The 13,523-nt window shown below is 43.9% G+C and overlaps 2 non-coding genes across 2 annotated transcripts; one reads left to right on the plus strand and one right to left on the minus strand.

Moving 5' to 3' along the window:
* Nucleotides 1-9,530: 9,530 nt before the first annotated feature.
* Nucleotides 9,531-9,603, plus strand: TRNAK-UUU. Its single transcript has one exon. It is a non-coding gene; the product is annotated as a tRNA-Lys (tRNA).
* Nucleotides 9,604-13,096: 3,493 nt separating this feature from the next.
* Nucleotides 13,097-13,168, minus strand: TRNAD-GUC. Its single transcript has one exon. It is a non-coding gene; the product is annotated as a tRNA-Asp (tRNA).
* Between the last annotated feature and the right edge of the window lie 355 nt (nucleotides 13,169-13,523).

Consider the following 13,523-nt stretch of genomic DNA (forward strand, 5'->3'; position numbering starts at 1 on the left):
AATATTTTGTGTACATCCTTTTTATATTACAAAAATTATACTTTGTATACATAGCTTTCTACTTCTGACTTTTTCCATAACTGTCATTATCTTATTTATATGTCATTTAAGTGCTGATCATTACCAACACATCTACCATAATTTATCTTTTTTATTGCTTCCAAGAAGGTGTCCTCTTAGCTCCTGACACTACAGGTAACTCTGCCCAAACACCCTCATACACATCCCTTTATGGATTTGGACATCCCCGGGGAGGCACAGAGGTTAGAGAACCTGTTATGCCTGTATTTTGATTGCGCTGATTGGTGCCAGACTGCTATCTCTGACGGATGCAGCCTTTCAAACAAAACTAAGTAGCCACAAAACCCTATCTGCGGCATTAATACGCCTCGCAGTCTAAGTTGTAAAGTGATGCCCGATGGAGTTCGAATCTCTTGTATAATCGTTGACTCTGAGCTCTTCCTGGTTCCAAGGTTGTTAATTCTTTCCTGTAAACTGTTAACCTTGACCACCTGCTCCCTAATTGCATCTGCTGCTTTTAATTGAAGGTTTACAGGCCATTCTCATGCATGGATACCTTATCAGTCTCAAATAATTGCCCTGTGATTTAGTGATATCATTTTTTATTTTCAGACCTGATAAGAGTACCAAAGGCTACTTTGCTCAGTTCAACTATTAACATCAAAATAAGACAACTTCTTAGATCAGCACTGGAACAGGACATGTGACAGAAACTAGACCCAAAGCCACCGCCTAGATGCACAGCTGGAAATTCATCTTCCTTTCTTTCTTTCACAGAGAGAGAGGAAATTCACCTTTCTGTAGTCATGTCTCTCTCTGTGTGTGTATCCTTACTACCTCTATTACCTTTTTTATGCAAGAACATTGGCCCTTTGTACTTATAAATTACTACAGAAGATCCATCCAGAAGGTCCCCAGCTCAGCGCTGCGCACTTGCTGAGAACTGCCTTCCCCTGAAAGGCCCGGATGGGAAGCTCTCCACTTGACAAATGGGGAGAGTCCTTCCAGGGTTCATGTGTGAAAGAGTGGAGGAAATAATGCAGGGGATGGGAAAAACTCTTTCCTCAAGTTGCTTTTCAGTCCAATTTCCCTGACCTCACTAGAATGAAATCCAATTTTGACCAGTCTAGGTTAATGTGTGTAGATAAACTCCATTCCACAAACCACCATGGAACAAATATGGCCACTTTTTTGGCTTTGCCAAACAGACCAACAAAAGAAGGCTTGGGGTTTCTCTGTGGGATGAGGGCCTTGACTCTTTAGATGGTAGCAGGTGAAGAAGGAGAATCAGAAAGCCAGATATCAGGGAGAATTGGGACTTAAATTATCTTTGGAAACCTGTGGGGGGAGAAGTCGATTCTCACTCTCCAGGTTGGAAGCGTCACTCTCAGCCCTACAATATGTACACAGAGCTGCTACTGGACTCCGGACTTCTGGTTCAGAGCTTTTTAGCAGTTGCAGATGGGTCGGTGGCTAGACAGGGCAAGCTGGTGCTCACAAGAATGCCCTCACAAGGCGGACATGGAAATGCCCTGCACATCTGGGGTCTAAAGATAAGCAGCCACAGAGTGGACAGCCGTAAGAAACCTGCTCTGTCACACGGAGAGAAAAAATGGCTTGGCTTCATTTTGGGGAGTTGGTCCCATTAATGCCACAGTTCTGGGCCCTAACTTTATCATACACCACTTCTGTGCACAACTGTTGAAAGCTGAAATTATGAGGAAAAGTGAGGATGGACAGAAGGGGTTGGTGATACTTTCCTGCAGGAGAGGGTGAGGTAACTGCATGGAAGCCCTCTGTGAAAGAGATGGCCTGGCTTCCGCACTAGGATAGCAACACATAGTCCGCACTTCTGTGGCAGAAAATAGGAAAAAGAATAGGATTCTCTTGGAGAAGAGCAGCACCTTGCAGAATGTAGCGGAAAACCACAAAGGGGCAAAGGATGGCTTCCCAAGAAGCTCGGTCAGCATCTCCTCAGTTGGACCAGGCACAGGGGTGATACCCTGCATTTACAGAATCCCAGTCAAAACCTTACCTACTCTCATCCTTAGAGCATCCGTTCTGCCTCGGAGCAATGCAAATGCATTTAAAATGAAATAAGCTAAGATTATGCATTTGGAAACCAAGAGGGGCTCTTGTCACCTGGTCACCAGGGAAGGACACTAAAACTGACTCTTGTCTTAGATGTAAACAAAGACTTTGATGAAGGAAGGCTTATAAGTTTGACCTCGATAACTAAAAGATTAATAATAATAAAGAGGACCAGCAGAGTATTAGATCTACACAGATTTGAAAAAGGCACCACAAATGTCTGAACACGTTTCAGTGACCTCTCTCTCTTGGCAACAAAGGAGCTTCTCTGGAAGGATAGAGAAAGTCTGTGAGAAGAAGAAATAGAGGTGGAGAAAATGGTTTTGCCTAAAAAAGATTTAATAAAAAAGTTTTGAAATGGCTTTGCACAATTCTATCTGCAATAGCGGACTGCTATTGATTTTAAAAAAATCATCCTTAGATGATTAAAAAAAAATCAACCCATCATCCCCAGACTAAGGGATCAAAACACTCCAAAAAATAAATCCTTCAGTTTCCTATACAAAGTGAAATAGCCCACGTTTTAAAAAGAAATAAACATAAAAAACAAATAAATACACACATTATTTATAATCATCAAACTTGCTAAGAGACCAGAATTTAACTTTTCCAACTACTAAAAAGAAATGATAATTATGTAACATGACAAATGTACTAATTTATCATATTATGATAGCAACCATATTATACTTTATATACATATATATTTAATATTTATATTTATTATACTTTATATATACACACATATATAAAAAGGTATCAAATCTTTTTTTAAAAGATTTTATTTATTTGACAGACAGAGATCACAAGTAGGCAGAGAGGCAGGCAGAGAGAGAGAGAGAGAGAGAGGGAAGCAGGCTCCACAGGGAGGCTGACACGGGGCTCAGTCCCAGGACTCTGGGATCATGTCCTGAGCCAGAGGCCTTAACCCACTGAGCCAACCAGGCGCCCCTAAAGGTATCAAATCTTTCAAAACTTTTGATAGCCTCTAACTTACATTTTAAATATATAGTAACTGAAATTTACTAGAATGAAAGAAATAGTCACTGCTTACAATCCTGACTTGACTTTCAATTGTATCACTTTAGTGTTTGGAGACATAATACATTTCATACAAAATTATAGTGAGATAATTGAATGAAGGTCTAACTGACAAGAAGCAGGCCGACCCTGGGTTGGCTCTGGTGTGTAGCAGTGTGATTGTGTGCGAAGAAATGCAAATATTCACAGTAGATCCTACCTTAATAAATAAATAAGTGACTAAATAAGTAGTCACTGATAAACATACAAAATCGGAAGTTAAAAAAATAAGAAAATAAAAAACGTATTGTAGGGGCACCTTGGTGGCTCAGTGGGTTAAGCCTCTGCCTTCGGCTCAGGTCATGATCTCAGGGTCCTAGGATCAAGCCCCGCATCGCGCTCTCTGCTCAGCGGGGAGCCTGCTTCCTCCTTTCTCTCTGCCTGTCTCTCTGCCTACTTGTGATCTCTGTCAAATAAATAAATATTTAAAAAAAAACAAAAAAAAACGTATTGTAGATGGGACTTGGTGAAACAAATCACTAGATACCTTTCCTAGCACATGTCATTGACACTGCTTCCAAACTCTCAGCATACTTATTTATTTATTTAAATATTTATTTATTTATTTATTTGAGAGAGAGAGAGAGAGAGAGAGCATGAACAGGGGGAGAGGGAGAAGCAGACTCCCCACTGAGCAGGGAGCCAGAGACAGCCTCCATCCCAGGACCCAGGGCTCATGACCGGAGCTGAAGGCAGAGGCTTGACCCACTGAACCACACAGGCGCCCCATCAGCATCTTTATTTTAAAAAATGCATATTTTATAAACAGCCGATAACTGGATCTTCTACTTTTTCCAATCTAAGAATTTCTTGATTTCAGGGTGGGATTTAAACATGAGGAGGTATTTCAGAGGATGTTGTAGAAATATTGCTGGTGCCTGTCGAATATGAGACTGTGTCCCGTGTACATCTCTTGGGATATTTAGCTGTGATGCCCTGTAAGAAGGCGGAGACTGGGACTGGAGGCAACATTCTCAGATTCATGATATTTAGTCATTGATTTGTAGGTAGGAAGTCGATGGACTCCCAGGGGAGTTTATCTTACTGTTATTAAGGCCCAAACCAATACTTCAGGCTAAGGGAGTTTAAGAATTTCTGAAAGTTGGGCAAACTTATGTTTGATATCTTCACTTATTCTGTCTGTCGTACCTGAAGAACAAAGATGATGTGGGCAATGGGGAATTTGCGTAGGGGTTAATATCCTACAAAGCTCTTTGGTAGTGATTCTGGGAAATAGAGAGCACATCACTAAAGAAGCAATTCAAACTTCACCAGGTAGGACAGATGCGTCAAACAACACTTTTGCTATGGCTAAAATTGTGGCTTTCTGACAAGGGGCTCCTGAAAATTGCCTTAATATGCATTTTATACACATTTAATACGCACAAACACTATTTTTGTAACATTTTTATTATCTGTTTCTGGTACAATGGAATAAATTAATTTTAGAATGTGTAAAGAAAGGGATCTTGGGACGCCTGGGGGGCTCAGTCAGTTGGGCATCCTGCCTTTGGCTCAGGTCATGATCCCAGAGTGCTGGTATTGAGCCCCACATCAGGTTCCCTGCTCTGCAGAAAGCCTGCTTCTCCCTCTTCCTCTGTTGCTCTCTCTGCTTGTGCTGTGTGTCAAAAAAAATAAAACCTTAAAAAAAGAGAGAGAGAGGGATGCCTGGGTGGCTCATTTGGTTAAGCATCTGTCTTTGGCTCAGATCATGATCCCAGGGTCCTGGGATTGAGTCCCACATTGGGCTCCTTGCTAGGCAGGGAGCCTGCTGCTCTCCCTGATTGTGCTCTCTCTCTCTCTCTGACAAATAAATTAAAAAAAAAAAAAAGAAAAAAGAGAGAGAGAGAAAGAAAGGTGTCTTGAGGCTTGACTCTCATGTCTTCATAGTTTTGAGAAGATCACAGTGTAGGCAGGTCAGATAAATATAAAAAACATCATTGGCTTTACCTTTAATAATTTCTTGCCTATCCTCATTTAAGGTTGCAGTCAACTCATCTATGGAATAGTAGTAGACTATAGCTCCAGCTAATGTACTGAGTTAATCAGTACTTGCCGCTTCCAGTCGGCGACGGAGAAGAATTAGGCACAAACAAGTCAGCTGCAAGAGATTGGGAGCAGGGGACAACAGTCGAAAAGGACTGCTGCCCCGAGCAACTCCACAGTCTCACTTTTATTGGATAGAAACAATAGCCAACAGAAGGACTGATGAAGGTCAAACATCAGTCACTTGTCTTGCAGACAAAAGCGAGGAGGAGGATAAAGTTTATAGCTAACCATGCATATTCAAAGGACACACCTAATTAACAACGGAAGTTTCTGGGATGAGAAAGGAGCGATAACGGAAAAGGGAAGCAGGCGGTTTTCGTTCCACCCTGAGCTGACTGGGCGTTCCCGGGTGCTCGGCTTCCCTGAAGCAGGCGGCGTTCGGCCCTCGGCCCTCGGCGGGCCGAGCGTTCCCGGCTGCCCAGCTTCACAGTCGTATATCGTCCTTCTCCCCAAAGACCTGTTGCCAGTATATGTATTTCTTAAGGCCATATGTAAATGTGCTTGGTAACTAGTAAAATCCTCCATGGGTTACAGTTTAAGTAACAAATTGTTCCGAGGGGCAGCAGCAAGTGCTAGCAGAGTAGAAGATAGAGGGATCCCTTCTTATAGTACAACAAATCACTTGTGGAGTGGAGTTAAAGATTATCCTGTGAGGGGAGCCTGGGTGGCTCAGAGCGTTAAGCCTTTGCCTTCAGCTGGGGTCATGATCTCAGGGTCCTTGGGTTCTCTGCTCAGCGGGGAGCCTGCTTCCCCATTTCTATCTGCCTACCTCTCTGCCTACTTGTGATCTCTCTGTCAAATAGATACAAAATCTTAAAAAAAAAATATCCTGTGAGTAGAAACATATCATCAACACTGAGGATATTGGCAAATCTCCAGGACCTCTGTTTTACATCTTAAAGTTTACTATCGATGTCCCTGATTCACCATCACTTTATAGGCAATTTTTTATACCTATCTTTGTGCTTGAACATGAATATGTTTTCTATTAGCTGAGAAATAAGAGATCATTGAAATGTATTTTATTAATATATTTTACTTTATTGTAATGAATTGAATTGTGCTCCATCCCCCAACTTTATATGTTGAAGTCCTAATCCCCTATACCTCAGAATGTGACCTTATTTGGAAATAGGGTCATTGCAATTGTAGTTAATTAGGTTAAGATCAGGTTATTAGGATGACCCCTATCTAATACAACTCATGTCTGTTTGAAAAGGGGAAATTTGGACACAGAGGCATATATGCATAGAGGGAAGATGATATAAAGAGATAGAAATAAGTATGTGAATATGAAGATGGCCGAGGAGGGAAGTCTGGAACAGATCTTTCCCTCACAGCCCACGGAAGGAACCAACCTTGCCAATACCTTGATATTGGAAGCCTCCAGAACTGTGAAATAAATTTCTGTTTTTAAGTCACCCAGTTTGTGTTGTTAAAGCATCCTTGGCAAACTAATACATTTATACATAATTAACCCAGGAAGATTGTTCTCTTGAATTTTATCTTTTTTTAAGCCTAAACTTGATAAAGTAATTCTCACAATATTTCTGAGTTAAAGTGTGAAAAATGATAAAGCAAACCTAATTATTCTATTATTCATAATTTTTATAAAGTGGAAGAACAAATCTTTGTGTTATTTGGAGGCCATTCTAGAAAATCTAAAGAATTCAGGCATAGAAGATATCTTCACGGTTTTTACTATTCTGGTTTAAGGCCTATGCTTGGGAAAATCAGGTCAAGATGAATTGTCTTGAGAGACAAAATATGAACACAAGTCATAACTTTGTCAAACCAAGGCATGCAAAAACCACAGCAAAAATAACAGGGATCATTAGAAACTTAAACATAAGTAAATTTTCTCAAAATTATTTAAAATATACCAACACTACAAAGAGGTAACAGAATGTCTTGACAATTATAAAAGAACTTTGGTTAACATGGCACAAATAAACTCGGTAATTTTGCGGAAAAAAATTTCCAATTTTGCTGTTTAGCACATATTTTCATACCAGGATTTGCATGTTCTTTTCGTATAAACAAATCAATTAAAAATAACTATCTCAGACTTTTAAAACATCATGTGTACATTGTTTTTAAAATGCATCTTACTCTATCCCTATATGTATGTATTTAAATAAACACAAATACGGAATCATATGTATCTGCGGACATTGCCAAGTGTCCTCGGAGGGTGGAACGGGGTGCAAAACTGCTCAGGGTTGCGAACCACTGTTCTAACCCTTCTGCCTCTCATATGCCTCTCGACGATCTTGTGGGACTGAATAGAGACATCCAAACTCTTCACTCCGCAGCCCACGCCCTCAGGGTGGCAGAGTGATGTGATGGGGAAAAGGTGTGCAAGGAGGGGAAGCGGAAGGTCGGTAGGAAAAGAACAAAAGTTCAGGCGAGGACAAGGGAGAGGGAGGGACCCGCAGGAGAAGGGCCCAAGAATGCTCAAACCACCTGCCACTTGCGCTCACAGAACAGTTGAAACTGGAAACGGGAACTTAGAACCCTCCCCTCATCTATATTTTAAGACCTGCACTTTAACACTGACCTATTACTATCCATATAGATATTTATAAACGTCATAAATTTCAAAAGGAAGAAGGAAAGAAAGAAAAAGAAAGCAGGGAGGAAGGAAGGGCAGGTGAAGGAGAAACACCTCTGACCACCACCGGCTTGAAAAGGGTGAAGTGCGGATAGTAATAGGGAGGCAGGATAAGCTTTGGTGCCGCTGCCTAAAGAGGAAGTTGTGATTTAATTCTAAAAAGTTGCAGAATTGAACACGGCAAGAATAAAATCACCAGCCTGTCAGAAGCGGGATTCGAACCCACTCCTCCACCTGGAGACCAGAAGCCCCGACCGCAGGAAGCGGGCGCTTGAGTCTGGCGCCTTAGACTACTCGGCCATCCTGACCCTCCTTTGCACAACCCGCTGAGCACTGGGGCTGAGATCCGCCTCCGGGGAGAGCCCGGCGCGGCCGGGAGCACCTGCGGCCGACTGCTCGCTCGGACCGCTGCCTCGCGCGGGGGAGAAAGGGCGGGTTTGCAAGAAGCCGGAGGCACACGGCGGCACAGGGAGAGGCGCGCAGAGCCGCGCGGTGAGGTTCGGAGGGCGCACAGCCCGGGAGGGGGCGGGGGAGAGGGGCTTACACGCCCCCTTTTCCAACCCGTCCAAAGTATTCTGTCCGTCCAAGAAGAGGAAGCTGGAAGGCTGGTTTATATATTTAGGTTAAGTCAAAGTGACTACATGTTTTCCCTCCGGGATATAGGTTTGTCACAGTGTTTGTCATTCCTGAAATTCTGTGTGTAATTTACGTAATAAAATAACTCTCGCACATTATTTCGTGGTAGTTGGCATCATGGGTACCGCATAAAGTCCATGCATTATTTTCTTCGCATTTGGTCAGCATTTCATTTGTCCTCATGAATAGAAAAATAAAGACCAATAGAATAATGACTGACTCCGGAGAAAGTAGTCCCTGGTTAGAGCGTGCGGGGGCAGGGGAGGGTGTAATAGCTCCCTAAGGAACTAGGCGCTGGGGCCGCCTTCGGGGTGGGATTTTTGACCTCACGGTCTCTCTCTACAGGCGCTCAGAAAACGTTTCAAGAACCGGTAAATAATGAACCACGAGCCCTAGTTCCTCAACTGCCGGCCTTTCTTGTCTTGGAACGAGTTGGGGCTCACGATGAAACGTGGAAGAGAAAGCCAGAGGCGGCCTTGCACTCCCCACTCCCACCGTAGCCCTAAAGAACCCAGACATGCTATTTCTGAAACCACCGGGAAAATCCTGAAGGGGACACCAGACATAATTCCCCGGCCTTTGTCAAGTTTATAACCTTCCTCTTCTGTCTCCATCTTCTCTTTCATTCTCTTGAAGTTGCTCCTCGATTACCACAACCGTTCCTAAAAGGGGTCGCCTGGTCCCGGTTTCCCCCACAGGCTAGTGAGGGAGGCTGCGCCGCGGCTCTTCCACCATCTGGAGAATAAACAGTGTCTCCGAGGGTCCTTCTGCCCAAACCCGCGAATCCCCTTCGGCAACGACTGACTCTAGAAAGAATCTTTATTCTCCCCGCTGCTGTGCGCCTGACCGGCTGTTGAAAGCACGTACAGTGTGGCCGTTACAAGATCTGCTCAAGGATTCGATGACCCCGGTAACTGAGCCACACTTTTGGAGGATCCTTGAAGTTCCTGAAACCTTGGCTCACTCCAGCTCTCTCTGGTAACCCAGAGTGTTTATGGAATTTAGTTATTTATGAGATAAATTAATGACCATCCGCAGAGCCTGGGTAGCTCAGTCGGTAGAGCATCAGACTTTTAATCTGAGGGTCCAGGGTTCAAGTCCCTGTTCAGGCGTCAGATGCACCTTTTATTTCAGCCACACGCAGAAGACCGTACATGTGGCCCAGAAGAACTCATTCTTTACAGACTTTCAAGCCTAGTCTGGCTTCATTTAATTATTCCTTCCAAGAACGAACTAAACCAGTTCTAGACTTTGCAAGGGAATTTGGAATCGTGGGTGATAGGAAGAAAGATAACAAGAAAAAACTCATCATCAAATTACTATGAATTCTGCACTTTTAAAATTCCCTCGCATATTGTGGGGGTGACTCCTTGGAAGGTGGGGTGCAATTTGATTAGATCCTACCAGAATAAAAACTGAAGGCAGTGATATCTGGGGCTCTCCAGCTCTTTCACCAGATGGTGCTACACAAGTCTTACCCACTTTACCAAACATAGTTGATCAACTAAATTCCAAACACATTCTGAGATTGTGTTAGCCATCCACTTTGTGTTTCCATTAAAAAGCTCCCCTCCTCGGGGTGCCTGGCTGGCTGTCAGTAGAGCACTAGATTCTGGATCTGGGGGTTGTGAATTTGAGTCCCATTTTGGGTGTAGAGATGACCTAAAATAAAATCTTAAAAAAAAAAAAACCTACTCTGTCTGGGATTTAAATATTTTGTAAAAGCTTCTTTGGCAGCAAGGTTCTTTGTGTTTGTTCTCTGTCCAGTACTATAGATTTTTGTAAGATTTTAACTGGGTTTTGGACAAAAAAGTTGAGGTTTTTACCTGGTGGGTACTGTGTGTGCAAAGCAAGATTACATTTGCTTCATCATTGTTTCTCTCATCTCCACTATGTCATATATCCACAGGAGAACACCATGCCTATAAAGTTGTGGGGGTATCCTCCCCACTGCCTTCAACCAGACCGCAGAAATCCTCCAGCAGACAGGGCAGCAGAAGCCTCTGTAGATGTGCCTGCCATAGAAATGTCAAATAGCTCCTCAATAGAAACAGATATTAAAAGATCAAAAGTCTGCTGTTCTCCAGATCGAATTCTGGCCTGCTCTGGAGTCTTAATTCAGTTGGTAAAATGAGATCTCCCGGACAAGCTGAAGGAATCTACAGCTTCCACGTCTCCCAAAAGTGTGGATCAATTACCTAGGGTCTCCTTCTGGGGCCAGAGCACTTTCTCACTGAGCAGATCATTTAACCTCCACATTGTACATTTGCTGAACAGCGGGTTTACGCACACAATGCATGGGAAATGAAGGAGAAAGGTCGAGCTCAAATAAGTAGGTTCTGTATAGAAGTGTTTTCACTGGAGTCCATCAGTGATTGCAGAAAGCAGGTAGGTGGGCAGAGCAGAGGGTCCCTGGGACATCATTATTCTTATGGGGCACGAAGAACAGGACATGAGGTTCCTTTATGAACTTGACAAGAGATGAGTTCAGTGACTGGAGTTCATTTAATTATTCAGGAGAATAAAAGACAGGGAAAGAGCTAAAGGTCAAAATTACAAGGCAGGGCATATGAGTCCATTGCCCCCTTCGGAGTTTTCCCTGCACTTTTATAATTAGGATTCCACAGGTTCTCTACAGCCAGAAAAAAAGGGAGGTGGCACCTGCTTCAGAGGGCTTCCTAGGCTGGAAAAGACCATTTCCCTCAGAACCCACTTCTCACTTCTCAGTAGGTGTTTCCTCTGCTCATTCTCCCCTCCTTCCTTTTCTCTACCTCTTCCCAGCCCCTCTCCCTTTCCCCTCTTCTCTCTTCTTTGCTTTCCTCTCTGTTACCCCTCATGTACCACCTAAAGTCTCTAAAGGCAAAGCGGAACGGAAATAAAACACGCCATCCCCACTGCGCCCTTTGGCATTCTGTGGTGACTATATGACTTGGAGGAGAAACACGAAGTTACTTTTGTTGTTATATGATGAGTAGGTAGGTAAATGATGATCTAGGCTAGATCACTGGGGGGGGGGCCTGTCAAATATGCTATACAAATAGTTTAGATTTTATATTAAATACAATAAACATTTGAATATGTTAATAACATAATCAGAATAACCAAGGACAGAGATCATGACTGAGATCACCTGGGAATTTTCAACACCTGTTGGAGGCTGGTTCCACCTCCAGACCTCCTAATTTACTTGGCATGGGATGCCACCCTCCGTCAGGTATTTTAGAAGCTTCTAGGTGACTCTAACGTACAGCAGCATTCTGACGTACATTAAGAGTTTTCCCAAGGGTGGTTGGTTCCTGTACCACCAACATCTCTCTGCTGGAGGAGAATGTGCATTTGACAAAACACCCAAGTGATCCTGAAACACTTAAAGTGTGAGAGATACTGGCTTACCACATCTATCTCTGCTAATGCTTCCGTATTTACTCAGTTTGAAACCTATATCACAACTTCTGTAAAGGTTCACCTGTGTCAGAAAAAAGCGTGAGTCTTGCAGATGAACCACAGAAAAGTGCTGGGTGTCCTTTCCATGAAGTGCGGGACATTGTCTAATAGGCATTGGGAAATTGGTTCAAAGTGTGCACCTTTAACTGAATTTCTATTTACTAAACTATTCTAGAGTTTTGTATGGTAAAAGCTGACTTGTAGATAATTGATAGCAATGCAAATGGCATTTGTCCACAGCAATTCAAGCAAATTTTGCCCAAAAAGAAAAGGATAATTTCAAGTATTATTGTCCTATAGACTGCTGACCAGTTCCCCATTGACTTATTAATACCTCCCCAAGAGTCATGAGGTCGACCTTGTTATCCTAAACGTACAGGTGAAGGGAGGGGACTAGGGGGCACAGCACCCTAAGACGTCAGCCACTATGGAAGCGATGCAGTGTCCAGCGTCAAACATAGATGCCCTTAATTGGAGGTGCTTAGGGTTTCCGCTACTCTTTCTTAAAATTATTTTGAGCCGTTTCATTTTCTTGGCAGCTCCACCGCAGGCAACTCTGAATGTCTTCGTGGAGACTTTAAAATCGATCTTTCCTGAAAGCGAATTTGAACGAGTGCTGCCTAGAGCTTTGACCGCAAGGACGGAGAAATCATGGAGCAGGAGAGTCTCTGCCAGGAGTTCAAGTCCCACGACTGACACACCTGTAACCGGACGGGTGCGCGACCTCCCCACCCCCCACCCCCGGAGGTTTCCTGTTGCTCCCGCCCCTTGGCCTGCTCCGGACTTCTCCCCGGTCGCCCGCCCTGCCAGCCGCGCCGCGTGCTGCGCCCTGGGTGCTCCCCAGCACGCCCCGCCCCCATTCTCCGGTGCTTTCCCTGTCGCGGCAGGGGGCAGTTCCTCCCGGCCGGCGACGGCAGCGGACAGCTGGCCGCGCGGAAGGACGCCCCCGGCGCGCCTGGACCGCCAGCACATCGCGTTTCCCCGAGCAACATCCTGCAGACTTTCTGGGGCGCAGTTTGAGTCCCCGAGGATCCCCAGCATGCGGGAATCTGCCTTAAAACAAATGATGGAATCGGAGCGGGAGGACCTGGTTTCTGGGGAACCGCCCCCGGGGAAGTTAGTTGCCCTAAAAAGGGCGGAGGCAAAAAACTTGCCCAATCTCTCCCCGTCGGGGAATCGAACCCCGGTCTCCCGCGTGACAGGCGGGGATACTCACCACTATACTAACGAGGAGGACATATAGATGTCCTGAAAGTCTTGATTGCAGAGGATTCACACGTTCGGTCCTGACCTCTTTTTTTTTTTTTTTTCCTTTCTGTGCACGGAATTCCTGGGACATTCACTTATCTCTATAAGAGTCATTTGTTACAAGATTCTATAAAACAGATTCCACAAGACTTTGAAAATTGAAAAACGGCAGCCCACCAAAAACTAGACATTGCTGTACATAGTTTTCATCACTCATAGCAAAGAAATGTTCCTTAACAGCAAGAAATGCATTAAACATTTTTTAAAAGCTCCCCCAACCCCCGCTTAAAATAACTTTCCTCCTTTTTCACTTCAAGTTTATTTCTTATTTTAGATTTGC

This window comes from Lontra canadensis, unplaced genomic scaffold (assembly GCF_010015895.1).
Source record: "Lontra canadensis isolate GAN:19392208 unplaced genomic scaffold, GSC_riverotter_1.0 scaffold21, whole genome shotgun sequence".
In the NCBI taxonomy this organism is placed as follows: domain Eukaryota; kingdom Metazoa; phylum Chordata; class Mammalia; order Carnivora; family Mustelidae; genus Lontra; species Lontra canadensis.